The sequence below is a fragment of the Notamacropus eugenii genome, chromosome 5 (assembly GCF_028372415.1).
Source record: "Notamacropus eugenii isolate mMacEug1 chromosome 5, mMacEug1.pri_v2, whole genome shotgun sequence".
Taxonomy (NCBI): domain Eukaryota; kingdom Metazoa; phylum Chordata; class Mammalia; order Diprotodontia; family Macropodidae; genus Notamacropus; species Notamacropus eugenii.
The window spans coordinates 75,673,104-75,687,264 of NC_092876.1; the positions used below are offsets into that span (position 1 = coordinate 75,673,104).

The 14,161-nt window shown below is 46.9% G+C and overlaps 1 protein-coding gene across 10 annotated transcripts in view; it reads left to right on the forward strand.

The window, feature by feature from the left end:
* Positions 1-14,161, forward strand: part of HIVEP3 (HIVEP zinc finger 3) — a 656,876-nt gene that overhangs the window by 491,377 nt on the left and 151,338 nt on the right. For 3 of the 10 annotated variants that reach the window (XM_072609759.1, XM_072609761.1, XM_072609760.1), the window contains exon 1: positions 12,049-12,499. The exons of the other annotated variants lie outside the window; for them this stretch is intronic. The gene's annotated coding sequence lies outside the window, so the exon portion shown is untranslated. Of the gene's footprint in view, positions 1-12,048; positions 12,500-14,161 lie in introns of those variants that run through there. 10 annotated transcript variants of the gene reach the window in all.

Below are 14,161 nucleotides of genomic sequence, written 5' to 3' on the forward strand. Positions count from 1 at the left end.
TCACTAAGGGCACCCTCTCTCTTCCCTTTCCCCACCCTTACCCCTAGCAAGGGCTACCCAGAACTCATCTAGGCTGTCTGCTCAGGTAGCTTGGATGAGATTCTTCCGAGATGGAGACTACTAGATCTTACTAATTACCTTGTCCTTATACCCTGATGACTCTCAGCACAATCATCTGATATAATTATATAAACAACCTTTAGGCCTTGTCATCTGGGCAGCTAGGTAGCATCTGGACATCTAGGGGTAACTAGGTGGTGCACTGGATAGAGCAGTAGATCTGGAGTCAGATGACTCAAGTTCAATCCAGACTCAGATACTTACTAGCTATATGACCCTGAGCAACTCACTTAATCTTGTATGCCTCAGTTTCCTCATCTGCAAAATGAACTGGAGAAGGAAATGATAAAAACCACTCCAGTATCTTTGCCAAGAAAACCCTAAATGGGGTCACAAAGAGTCAAACAACCAAAAAGACTGAACAATAAAAATTACTTTTATTATTATTTGTGTCTCTGCTGCCCACTTAGGACTTCTGGGCTTTTTCATTCTTTCTCTAGCTGAACTTTCTTTTCTATGTTGCCTCGTCTAATTATAGCGTGAGCTCCATAAAGACCAGGGAGTGTCTAGCTTTTTCTACTTACACAGTGCTTGGCACATAATAAATACTTAATGCTTTTTCATTCATTCATTCATTCATTCATTCATTCATTCATTCATTCATTCACTTATTCTTTCATTCATTTCTCTCTCTGCAAGACCAAGGTGAATCCGAAAGCACAAGCCCTCTCATTCTACCTCACCCCAAGATTGCTATTGCTGGACAACCGTGATGGTGGGGAGACATTGGCCAGCTCAGGTTTGGGAACCGAGAGCATCTGTTCAGAGGGAACATGATTTGTCTTTTTTGGCAACCGAAAACAGACTTGCATCTTTGATACTGAGCAGCAGATGCTAAATCTAAAATTAGTCTGTTGCTTCCCTGTGCCAGTTACTTACATTAAGGATGTTTTCGTTTATCTTCTTCTTACATCTGTTAATGGACAGTAAGCCTTCTAAGCCATGCTGGGGTCACAACCCCTCCAGGTTTAGTCATGGGGGAAAGATCAGGAAAAGAAAGGAGATTAAAAACAGTGGCATTGCCCCCATCCCCCACCCCACTCTTCCTATCCCATGGCTTCGTAGTTTCTCAAACCCTTTCAGAATTGTGATGATCTTATGAATACCTTGAGGTAGGGAGGGAGGAATTAGTATGATTTCTGCTTTACAGAAGAGGAAACTGAGTCTCATAGAGGTAAAAGGCCTGTATGAATACAGAATGGGGAAGGTGTGACTAGAGGACAATTGGATGAAAAGGCTCTAGGGGTCTTAGTGGATTGCAAATTCAGTATGAGTCAACAGTGTGACAAGGGAATAAAAAAACCCCTTCCTACTGCCATCTTAGTCACTGTTTAGAGCAGTCTCATGCTTAGTCCAACAGAAGTGACAGTCATGCTGGACTCTACCCTGGTCAGACCTAACAAATACACCTAGAATATTGTGTTTAATTAGAAAGGACATTGACAAATTGAAGGTATGGAACCCCTGGTCTATGGCATGTAAATACTGCTTGAAGGAATTGGAGATGTTTAGGCAGAGAAGACTGGGGTGGGAGGCATGTCATGAGAACTGTCTTCAAGGAATGGATGCCAGTATTGTGTAAGAACACTTAGAACTGGAATCCTAAGATGTGGGTTCAAGCCCCAGCTCTGCAAGGTCAAGATATAGAAGTAATAATGGTGATAATAGCAGTCATATAGTGCCTACTATGTGCCAGGCATTGTGCTGAGCATTTTACAAATATTACCTCATTTGATCCTCACAAGAACCCTGGAGGTGGGTGCAATTATTATCCCAATTTTATATTTGAAGAAACTAAGGCAAATAGACATTAAATGACTTGGCCAAGGTCACACAGGTAGTGTCAGAGCCCAAATTTGAGCTCAGGTCTTCTTGACTCCAGATCACTGGGCCACTGTAGAACTGTAGGTATCTGGGACATAGAGCAGAGCACACAGGGTATATCTGAGTGACTGCAGGCAAGCCACGCTCAAACCCTGGGATTCTGTTTCTTCATCTTTTAAAAAAAAGGTATGGGCTAAAATGAGATGATTTGCAAGGTCTTAGTACTTCAGCTTGTGATCCTGTAGGTATTTAAAGCACTGTGGTATGGAAGTAAGATTCTCCTTTTTTGTTGAGCTTCAGGGCAGAACTAGGGGCAAAGATAAACAATGCAGAGCCAGACTTGAGCTAAGCAAGAAATTCCTAACTGTTGTCACTGTCTGAAAGTGGACTGAGCTGCTTCAGGGAGGGAGTGGTTCATCATTACTGAAGGTCTTCAGGCAGCAGCTGAATGACCACTTGTTCGAGAGTGTTATAGAGTGGGTCTGCACAACCTGTGGCCTGCCAGAGTATATTGGCAGGATGTTTTCCTCTACATTTTTCATGGACTGCCTGAAATCCTTTGTCCGGCCGCAGGTTGTGCAGATCTATTATAGAGGGTATCCTCATTCAGGTCTGGGCTGGACTAGATGACCCCGTGCGATCTGTCAATTCCTCTGAGACTATGACTTGTCCAAAGTTACCCAGCTGGTAAGTGGAACTTTAGCTCTCAAACATGGAAAATAAGCCACACCCCAGCTTCCTCTGACTTGAAGAGGATCCAGTTAGGGTGATGGATAGGAAAGCACTTGTTTGCTCTACACATGGGAGGTAATCTTGATAATCAAAATATCAGTAATTAATATATTGATATTATTGATATATTAAGAATATAATATTATTAACAATAGCTACCATTTGTATACAGTTATCCCTTCCACACTGAGACTTTCTCCAGTGCAATTTCAATATATCATGGACTAGCATAAGAAATTAAATGGGAATTTAGGGGGAGTTTTGCAGAAGCCCCAAGTGACATATGGCCAGCAGATGACACAAAGCCTCTGACCAAATAATTAATCCAAATTTTACAGTAAGTTACTATAAATGCCCCATAAGAGAAAAAGAAAAAATTCAGACTTCTTCCATGGTATGAAGGAAGGACCAAAAGATTTTACCTGGGTTTTCCAGATCAAGGGGGACACTGTGCCCCTAACCCCCAGATGTGAAAGGGATAACTGTAGTACTTCCAATATATCTCATTCGACTCTCTCAATAACCCTATGAAGTAAGTGTTAATATTATCCCTATTTTGCAGATGAAAAAACTGAGCCCGAGAGAGGTGAAGGACATAGTAGGACAAATGCTTCTTCTTTTCCCTTCTCTTCCCTCCCCTTTTCCCCCTTCCCTACTATGTGTGCATAACAGCATTTATAGGTTCTAAGGTTTGGAACACATCTCATGATCTCCATAACAGCTCAGTAAGGTGGGTGCTATTATTATCATCCTTTTCCAGATAAAGAATATGAGGTTAAATGAGGACATATGACTTACCCATGGTCATACAGCTAGTAAGTGGTTGAGGCTGAATTCCAGTTCTGGTCTTCCTGACTTTAAGCCCAGTGCTGTATCCACTGAACAAGTTATGTATTGTTTCCCTTGATAGAATGTAAACTCTGAGAGCAGGGCCTTTTTCAATGTTGCCTTTGCCCATCTCCATCTATCTTGTCTTCCCTGTCTGGAATTCACTCCCTCCTTACTTCTGCCCCTTAGAATCCCTCACTTCCTTCTATGTATAGCTCAGCTGCCCCCTCCTGCATGAAATCTTTCTTGATCCTCTCCCTGCCTTTTCCTCCCCTCCCTCACTCCTGGGTGCTCTTTTCCTCTTGAAATTATATGGTTCATGGTTGGGTGTTGTCTTTCATTCTTGAAGAAGACCAAAATGCCATCGCTGTGCTAGAGTCAAGTTTCAACGGGTCCAACTGTGGCTGATTAGACCAATACAAGCTCAGAATGCTCTACCACAGGTCGGGCACAAATAGTTCCTGTGAACATTTGGGGTGGATTCTCTAAATTGGCGCATCCTACATTCTCTTTGAGCAGTCTCAATTCTGCCTTGCGCATAGAACACAGCATCTTCTCTGATGTGGGCATGCCATGCTGAGCAGTCTTGTACAAGTGTTATGCTTATCAATATAGATGTTACATCATCTCTGTAGAATTTAAACTTCTTGATGGCAAGAACTGGATCAAATTTGTATCTTCATATTACTGGTGCCTGACATATAGTGGGTGCTTAATAAATTCTTGCTGATTGATTAATAGAAGCTGGAAGTGGACCTTGGAGGCTCAGATGTCAGTGGAACTGGACTTCACCTTGCTCACTCACACCAGCCCTGCTGCCTGTCATCGAAAGATTTGCTTTCTGGGCTGTTGACCCAGCCTCTCCCTGCAGGCCTTTGTTAATTGCTTGAGATTTCTGAAGGGATCAATAAGAGCATCTTCTGCCCAAGGTGCTGATTAGTCAGTGGGATTTAATAGTACCTCAATCCTCTGTCCTGCAGTTTAACAGCAACACCAGTCCAATTACAACCCAGGAAGTGAGGACATTGGGTCCCTGGTGCCCAAGGGCTCACATACTTGTCCAGAATGGTCACCAGGAGCTGGAAAGGGGCCATCACTGGTGCCCTAATGCTCCTCCCTGAACAGGAGGGAGGGGTCACAGGGTCAGGGCATGGCTGAACAGCCATGACTGCTGCAAGCTCTCTTCTCCCTTTGGAGATGTATGGCTGGACTTTCTCAGAGTCAGGAACTCCAAGTTCAAATCTACTTTTAAAATCTTGCCTGACCTTCAAGGCTCATTTCAAATGTTACCTCCTCCAGGAAGTCTTTGCTTACTTCCTCCCTCTCTTCAAGGAATTTGAAGGAAGTCAAGGAGATTCAGATACAGAGATGAGAAGAAAGAGGAATCCTCTCTTTCGTTTCCATTGAGGAAATTCCAGTGAGGAACAACAAATTGAGCTAACCATGTCCCTTCCCCAAGAAGAGATTTTGACAAGCCCACACTAAAAACATAGTGAGAAGGGAATGGGGGGCAGCAGAGAGCAAGAGAGTACTGAACTTGGAATTAGGAAAACGTGGTTTCAGATGTCACCTTCCTTACTATGTGACCAAGACTGATGACTTACCTTCTCTGGACCTCAGCTCCACAAATCATAAATGAAGGAATTAGTGTTAAGAATCTCTCAGGTACCTTTTGAGTTTAGATTCATGAACTGATCTTTCTTTTCCATTTCTGAGCCTTTGGCCAATCTAATTCAATTCAACAGGTATTTATTAAGTCACTCCTGGGTACAAAGTACCATGTCTGGCTGCCAGGCTGTAAAGATGTAAATCAACAGAGGCAAAATCAGTCAAGAAATACTTTTTAAAATGCATATTATTTGCCAGGTTCTGTGCTAGACACTGGAGATACAAGGACAAAAGTGACACATACAGCACCACATACACATGTCCTTGAGACTGGGGCAGCAGTCAGTCAGCAAAGCATTTAGAAAGCACCTACTATGTGCCAGGTACTGTGCTGTGCACAGGAATAAAAAAGGCAAAAGATAGTCCTTGTCCTCAAGAAGCTTACAATATTGGATGGGGGAGGGTAAAATGCAAACAGCTATGTACAAACAAGCAAGTGCCTCTGTCATCTCAGAGGGGAATTGGGAGAGGTTTCTGGGATTTTATCAGGGATTTGAAGGAAGCCAAGGAGACTCAGATACAGAGATGAGGAGGGAGAGGAATCCTCTCTTTTGTTTCCATTGAGGAAATTCCAGTGAGGCTAGCCAGCTGTCACTAGATTTCAGAGTCTGTGGAAAGCAATAAAGTCTGAGAAAACTGGAAAAGGAGGAATGGATCAGGTTGTGAAAGATCATAAAACCCAGACAGAAGATTTTCTGTCTGATCCTGGTGGTACTAGAGAACCCCCTGAAGTTTATTGAATAAGGGGATAATATGGGCAGACCCCCATTTTATGAAGATCCATTTGACAGCTGGGTGGAGGAAAGGCTGGAGTGGAGAGAGACTTAAGGTAGGTAGACCAATATATGTAAATCTTTCAATTGACTATGACTTACAGTGGTGAAGCTGGAGCCACAATTTAGCGATGTTTGAATGCTAAGCCAAGGAGTTTGTATTTTATCCTAGAGGCCACAGGTTACCATTAAAGGTGTCAGTGTGGAAGCTCCGAGGCCAGACCCATAGGTCAGAAAGAGGCTCTTGATAGCTGGATAAAGGATGGATGGGAGGAAGGCAACAGTAGAACCATCCATATGTCTTCTGTTGTGATTCTTTCCATTGATACTTGTCTCATCTTCTTGCTTTGTGTGATCTTGGGCTACTTTCTTTCATTTCTGTTCTTGTTTCCCCTTCTAGAGCCTTTGATGACTATTTTGAAACCCACAGAAGTTCTTGAAAACTATGGTGTAACTAGGGCGACTCAACCCCAGAAAAGACCAAAAAAAAAGACACCCTTTGCCTCAGTTCCTCTCTGGCCATGGTGAATGTACTCATTTGTACTCCAAGGTTCCCAGGAGAAGTAGCCCTATAGCAGAATGAGCATTACACTGGGAATCAAGATATCTGGGCTCTGTTCCTCACTGGCCACATGGCCTGGTGTTAGACTCCGAGGGAACACCAAAGACAAATGAGAAGACCTTGTCCTTCTGGAGGATCTAGTAGAGAGATCAGAGATCTAGACCAAGAAGGGACCTAAGAGATCATCTAGCCCAAATGGGTATCCTACAAGGATGAAACCCATCTTATACTGGAAACCTTTCCCTAACCCCTCATATGGGTGTGTATGTATATGTGTATATATGTGTATATGTATATATCTTTCTTTGTGTAGCTATATCTCTATCTGGCTTTGTGTATGTATGTAAATATCTTGCTTTGTATATATTTGGATGTCATCTCCCCTCATTAGATTGTAAGGTCCTTGAAAGCAGGGACTATTTTTTGCTTCTTTTTGTATCCCCAGAGCTTAGCACAGTGCCTAACACATAGTTCAATTGTTGTCCAGTCATTTTTCAGTTGTGTCCAATTCTTCATGACCCCATTTGGGGTTTTCTTGGAAACGATACTGAAGTGTTTTGCCATTTCCTACTTCAGCTCATTTTACAGATAAGGACACTGAGGCAAACAGGATTAAATGCCTTGCCCAGGGTCGTACAACTAATAAGCATCTGAGGCCAGATTTGAACTCAGGAAGATGAGTCTTCCTGACTCCAGGCCCTGCATTCTATCCACTGGTGACACCTAGTTGTCCCCATATAAGCATATAGTGGATATTTAATAAATGTTTATTGCTTATTTGAATTAAGCGTTCTCACCTATGTTGAATGGAAAGTAGTCTTGACGTAGAAGTTCTGGGTTTTAGTTTTGACGCCATCATTTGATAATCGGGGGGTCTTTAGGAAGTCATCTCTCTGGGGTCCGATTTCCTGGACCATCTGGACCATTCTGCAGAACAGAAATACAATGGTGTTATTGGGAAATTATTTGATATGTGAAAGCACTTTGAAAACTGGACAACTTTATACAAATGAATGGCAATATGATTATTCTTATGTGCTCCTCAGGCTATAATGTGGTAGAAAGAGCACAGAATTTGGAGTCAGAGGACCTGGGTTCAAGCCCTGACTCTGTCACTCCCTGGGTGAATATAGCCATGTGTCTGGGCTTCAGTTTTCAGCTCTTCTGACTCCCAGAGTCCAGAGCTCTTTCCACTACACATACATGCCACCACTCGATTCTTCCTTTCCAGATACATTTCATTTGTTTATTCAAGAGCATTTATTAATCACTTACTACATGCCTGGCACTATCCTAGGTTCTCAGAAAGCCCTGAAGGAGTTTCCTTTTCACTGGGTCAATTGACATTCTATCTGTTAGGTCCATTTCATTCATCCTGTTTATCCTTCGCCATAGTTAAAAGAGCCAGTGCTCTGGGGTCAGAGGACCTGAGTCAAAATCCAGCCTCTAATACTATGTGGCCTTGGGCAATTCACTGTCCTCTGTTTCAGTGCCTATATCTAGAGTCCTATGACCCTAGGAAAAGCTACCACTATTCTGACTATTGACCTGATAGGAAAGCTATGGAAATTCAGCACTGGTTGATACTAGCTCTTTAGAAAATTTAAGCTTTTTTTTTCAATGTAGCCAATGCTGAACTTTGGAAACGATGCAAACCATTTTCATTGCCAACAGAATGTGGAAAAATTGCAGATTTGCCAAACTGTAAATCAACATACAACAGTAGCAACAGCAAGGCTTTCCTTTAGAACAAAGGAGTCTTCTGGTCCCATTTTACAGATGTGGAGGCTAAGGCTCAGGAAGGAAAGATAGCTTGCCTAATACCATTGATCTAGGAAGAGTTGGAACCTGAATTCTGCTAGTTCTCTGCCTAGATAAGGACCCAGTAAATGCTCACTCTCCAGAAGGCTGTTAAACCTTTTTTTTTTTGGAAGCATGTCATAGTATTTAGAATACTGGTCTTGGAATCATAAAGACTTGGTTTGAAATTCTGCCTAAGATAGTTCCTAGCTCCAGCATGGTGAGGGGGAAAAGAGAGGCTGGGTTGGGATCAGAGAAATTGAGTTCAGTTGCTTTCTGGCTCTGTGACCCTGGGCAAATCATTTAACTTCTTTCTGGGCCTTTATTTCTTCATCCATAAAATGGACTAGAGGGGATCTGAGGTCCCTTCCAGGACAAGATCTGAGATGAGATCATTTCTACTGTACCTTCCATCTCTGAATGACCCAATGACCCTGGACAAGTCACTCATGATAGGACTGGACTAAGTGATCTCTCAAGTCCCTTCTCTCTCTAAAGCTATGACACCAAAACTCCAAACAAGCCAATTAACCTCTGTCAACCTCAGTTTCCTCATTTGTAAAATGGAGATCATAAGTCTTGAGGCTTTACGGAGATCATGTATAAAAAGTATTTTGTAAACCTTAATCCATTAAGTGGGATCTGTTTCTTCAAGGCAGCCCTTGGCAGGGCAGGGCAGAAGGTTGCCCAGGTTTGCTTTGAGACCTTTGGGCAAAGGCCCGGAAGTTCCTGCTGTGGTAGTGATTTTCTCCATGTCACTCCAGGGCAGTGTCCTGATTTAGCTCATTTTGTGTTTGCCTTTTATTAGAGAGCAAAGGGCTTTTTTTTCCCCCAAAGAAAAAGCCTCTCTTTTTTTGCTCTTGGAGAGCCCAGCGGATTGGATGGATACGGCTGTGGCTTTATTCTGAGGCTCTGTTTGCCCTGTCATCATTTCCTCCTCTCTTCTCTGGCTTTTGAGGGTATCTAAGAGCCTCTCAGGGAGAGATGTTGACTTGTGCAGTCTTTTAATACCTCTCTGTCCTAACATCCTTGATTTCTATGCCCTATATAAGACACAGAAAACTCTGTGAAGAGTACTGAGATGAGAAGGGTACTGAGTTTAAAAGACTGGAATTAGGAGACTTGGTTTTGGATTGTCACTCTGGTGTTTGCTAGCTGGGTGACTCTGGGCAAGTCACTTGGTGCGTTTGAGCTCCATCTGTAAAATGGGGATGGTAATGCTTGTATTACTTCATTATCTGAGAGGTATCTTAGATAAATGGAGAGTGAACGGATGACTGACCTCAGGGAGACATGGATTCAGATTTTGATACATATTGGTTGTGTGACTTTGGGAAAGTCTCCTAACCTCACAGGGCCCTCAAGTAATTCTCTAAGACAAGGGTTCTTAACTATTCTTGTGTCATGGACCCCTTTGGCCAGTCTAGTGAAGCTTATGGACCCTTCCTCAGAATTGTTTTTAAATGCATAAAATAAGATATATAGGATTACACAAGGATTCTATTGATTATATTTCAATTATATTGAAATAGATATCATTTTTTTCCCATCCAAGTTGATGGACCTCCTGTAATCTACTCACAGACCTCATGGGCAGGAGGAGATCTGGGGGTTTCAGCTTAAGAATCTCTCCCTTGTAAATTGTGAAGAGTGATTGATCTGCCCTGGTGGTAGTGATTTCCTCTCTGGTCAGCGAAGCATTGTGGAAAGAATGCTAGATCTAGTGTCTGAGGACCTGTGCTCTAATTTGAACTCTCTGAGTGAAGTTGCTTTGAGTCTCTGAGCCTCACTTGCCTCATCTGTAAAATGGCTATATAATCTCAAATATTACTTCTGGTGCTAGGTTCCCCTAAGTATTAGTGAATTGTGAATATTAGTATGTCTTGGCCTGCTAGTTCCTTCAGGTCCCTCCTGTGACCTGCACTCCCATTGGCTGGATGCAGAACAGTCCCTAGCTGCTCTGTATATCCAGGCTCCAGAGTTCAGGTGTGACTCATGCCATGAGAATAATGAGATCCACAGTGCTTCTGGCAGACACTGTCCCTGGGAGCGTGAAGACTTCTCAGGGGTCCAGGAAGCTGAGTACTACGGACCATATCCTGTACATCCAGAATCTCTCCCAGCAAGCTGCCCTTAGCTTCTGCCCCAGGGCATCCTGAAGGGATCCCTGGAGGCTGTGTGCCATACGGAGCTCAATCATGAGCACCTGGGAGGAGGATCCTGCCTGCTGGGGCAGCACCAGCAAGGTAAAAGTAGAAGGGAGGGAGGAAAGAACCAGACAGCACCCTGCCCTAAACGGAGCCCTGGGCTTGGAGTCAGTGACTCCGGATCATGGGCTGACACATCTAGGGTTGGAAGGGTCCTCAGAGACCACCCACCTCAACTACCTCATTTTGCAGATGAGGAAACTGAGGCTCAGGGATGGTGAGGATTTACCCAGGCTCACATAGGCAGTGCTTTCCAGAGCCAGGGTTCAAACACAGGCCCTCTGATTCCAAATTCAATGCTCTGTCTACCCCATTCTGTTCTCTCTTTCATGGGAAGAGTGAAGGAGCAGAACCCCCAGGGGGTACAAGAGGGGGTGAAATGAGATGTAGGAGTTGTGGAAGAGAGGAGTAAAGAATTGCTAGCCAAAGGAAAACAAGACTCGGGGTCTGCCTACTGACCCTGCAAGTCATTCCCCGCGATTTGAACTTCAGCTTCTCCATCTTTAAAATGAGAGGATCAGAGGTCCCATCCATCCAGCTAGAAAATCCTATGCTGGCAGATAGATGGAAAGAAAAGAAAAGAATTCCGGGAGGGTGATGGGCAGCTGCATTATACAAATCTAGCCCCGGGAATCCTAATTGTCGCGGCGGCCAATTCAAGACCAGAGGACGATCTCTGACTGGTCGGACTAGGGCAGGACTTTCAGCCCTTTCCAGTGCGTGCTGCTCGAGGTGAGCCAGAAGCATCAACGACTGTCTGTCAAGACCTTCCTCTTTTCCCCTCCCTCCGCTCCGGGAGGAAATGACCCTGGAGGGGGGGATGGGGTGAGGGAGGCCCGGAGGGAGGGGTGCAGCTGCCCAGGAGCACAGACTGACACCGCCTGTCACAGAGGGAGCGGAAGGAGCGCCCAAGCTCAGCCGCGGCCTCCCGCCAGCCCGCTCTGGCCTGGCCCCCTCCCCTCTCTCTTCCTTACTCAGGAGTCTCCCCCTCCCCCTAGTTCCCGGTGTTTGCCTGGAAGGAGACAGACTGGAGGGGGGGCATAATTCCCACGCAGGGATTCCCCAGACAAGGAGACCCCTCCCTCTCCCCCTCTCCCTTTCTGTCCCTCCCCCCTGCTGAGCGCTGACCCAGCGGTGACCCGGGGCATTGGGTCCCGCGGTTGTGCAGGGGGACCTGGAGGAGAAAGACCGGTGGGAAAGGAGAGTGAGAAGAGGATGGGCAGGAGGGGGTGGGAAGGCTGAAGAACAGCAGGGGGAAGAGAAGAGAGGAGGGGAAAGAAGGAAGGGGCTGGGGAGGAGGACGAAGATCAGGGAGGGGAGAGAGGAGGAGGAGGAAGACGGGGGAGGGGGAGAAAGGAAGGCGGGGAGGAGGAGGAAGGTAGGGGAAGGGGAGAGGGGAGGAGGGCAGAAGGGGAGGAAGAGTCTGGGGAAGGGGAGGACAGAGGAGGACGAGAGAGGGAGGAGCCCGCGCTGGGAGCTCCAGGGCCCAGCAGCAGCGAGGCTGGGGGCGGGGGAGGCGCTGGGAGCCGGGCGCTCCCTCCTCGCTCTCTGGGAGCGGGGCTGGCTCGGGAGGGCGGCGGGCACATCCTTGGGCAATGCTTGAGAGGCAGCCAAGGGCTGAAGGATTCCCTCGCCGGGGCCGAGCGCCGCCCGCAGCTGCCTGACAACAGGAAACAATCTGTAGTGAATGGAAAGAAGTGGGTGGCCCCGGCTAAACGACTTCCCTTTACATCACTGCCCAAATAAGGAGCTTCCAATTAACTGCTTCGGCCCCGGGCCGGCCCCGGGAGCAGCTCGCGCCCTGGTGCGTGGCGCCGGCCCCCAGCTCCCGCTCCGGGTGCGCCTCGGGCTCTGGCTCCGGCTCCGCGCCCTCGCCGCGGCTCGGGCGCACTCGCGGGGATCTGGCCCCGGAGCCGGCAGACGGGACAGGCAAGGCCAGAGCCGCCGGCGGCCCCAAGCTGGAGCAGCCAGCGCGCCGCTGTCAGGTGAGAGAGGCGCCGCGGGGCCGCGGGCGAGAGGGGGCACGGGCAGCCCGGGGGAGCCCAGTCTGGGGAGGAAGGAACAGAGGCACCGGGGGCCTTCGGTCGGGTGCCAGGGTGGCCCCAGGCGGACGGAGCCGAGCGACGAGCAGGAGGGAGGGTAGAGGAAAGCAGGGAAGGAAAGGGAAGAGAGGGCAGAGCCAGACACAGCCCCGCCGCACTGGAAGGGATGCCGGAGCCGAGAGGCGAGCGAGGTGAGGTGGGATGCCCTGCGCGGAGGAGCGGGCGCGCCCAGCTGGTCCGGGACCAAGACAGGGACAGGGACAATGGGCATGTCGGGCTGGAGAAGAGGAGGAGGGGGCTACCACTGTAGCTTCCCCCCCTTCCCTCCACGGGAGCAAGGCTGGGGCTGCCACCGCCGCTGCCACCAGGTCTGCAGGAGCTGAGAGCCACCTTGTTTCCATGGGGAAACACCTGGGCACACACAGCGACACGGACGTACACACACACACACACACACACACACACACACACACACACGCACACTCACATGCTTCCAGACTCGGGCGCACAAACAGCCACATCGGCACAGTCACAAAGTCACAAAGATATAGAGATAAACAGACTTATGCAGAGACAGAAGCGCATAGTCACAAAGACACAGATTCACACAAATACATACACAGACAAATGTAGTCACACTCAACATTCACATACACATGAACCTAGGCGCACAGACACAGACCAAGCCGAATACTCTTACACAGGACGCATGTAACCATGCAGCCTGGCAAATCTCCCCCTGCCTCTTCTGGGTGTGTTTCCCGTTAGGTGTGGGCACTTTCCCACCGTCAGACAGGCAGTCCCAGCAGGGTGGCTGTCAGCCTGCTTCTGAGGAAGCCAAAGAAACTCTGCTGTGAATGGGCAAATAGGGAGCCCTGCCTTTCCCTGAGAGCCCGAGGAGGCAGGGACTGGAAGCCCGGGTGGGAGAAGCAGACCTGCCCCTGGCACCCTCCTCTGTTCCAGGCTGCTCGTTTCTAGTGTAAAGGCTGCTCATTTCTAATGTAAAGACTGCTCGTTTTTAGTGTAAAGGCTGCTTTCGGGTGCTTCCTCTCAGCGGTGTGTAGAAGGGATGGAGGAATCCAGCGGCAGGCTTCGGTGTCAGGAGCTGGAGAAGTCAGGAGCAAGCATCCAGGCACGGTGCTCACATTCGCATAGTAGGCACCTGGATTTGTAGACTGACTGACTGAATGACTAAATGAGGAATTTAAAAAGTATTCTGCTTCGGTCTCTGGGTCCTAGCTCAGCCACTAACTGATTCCCTGTGATTTTGGGAAAACTGAGCTTTGGACCTCACTTTCCTCATCTGAAAAATGGGATAGAGGAGACTAGAAATATGTGAGGTAATATATGAAAATGTTGAACTATAATGCTCCAACAAATACTTGTTAAGTGCCTTTCACTTTGATTACACTTCGATAAGTTGGGAAGGGAGTAGGTGGGGGAGGAGGATAGATTAAAAAGATCTCCTTCTCAGAGCTTACTAGGAAACAGCATGGTGCTGTAGAAAGAGACCTGGATTTGGAATCAGAGGTCAGAAGATCAGAGATTTTTAGATGTGAAAAAGACTTTAGAGGCAATTGAGTCCAACACCTTCATTTTACAGAT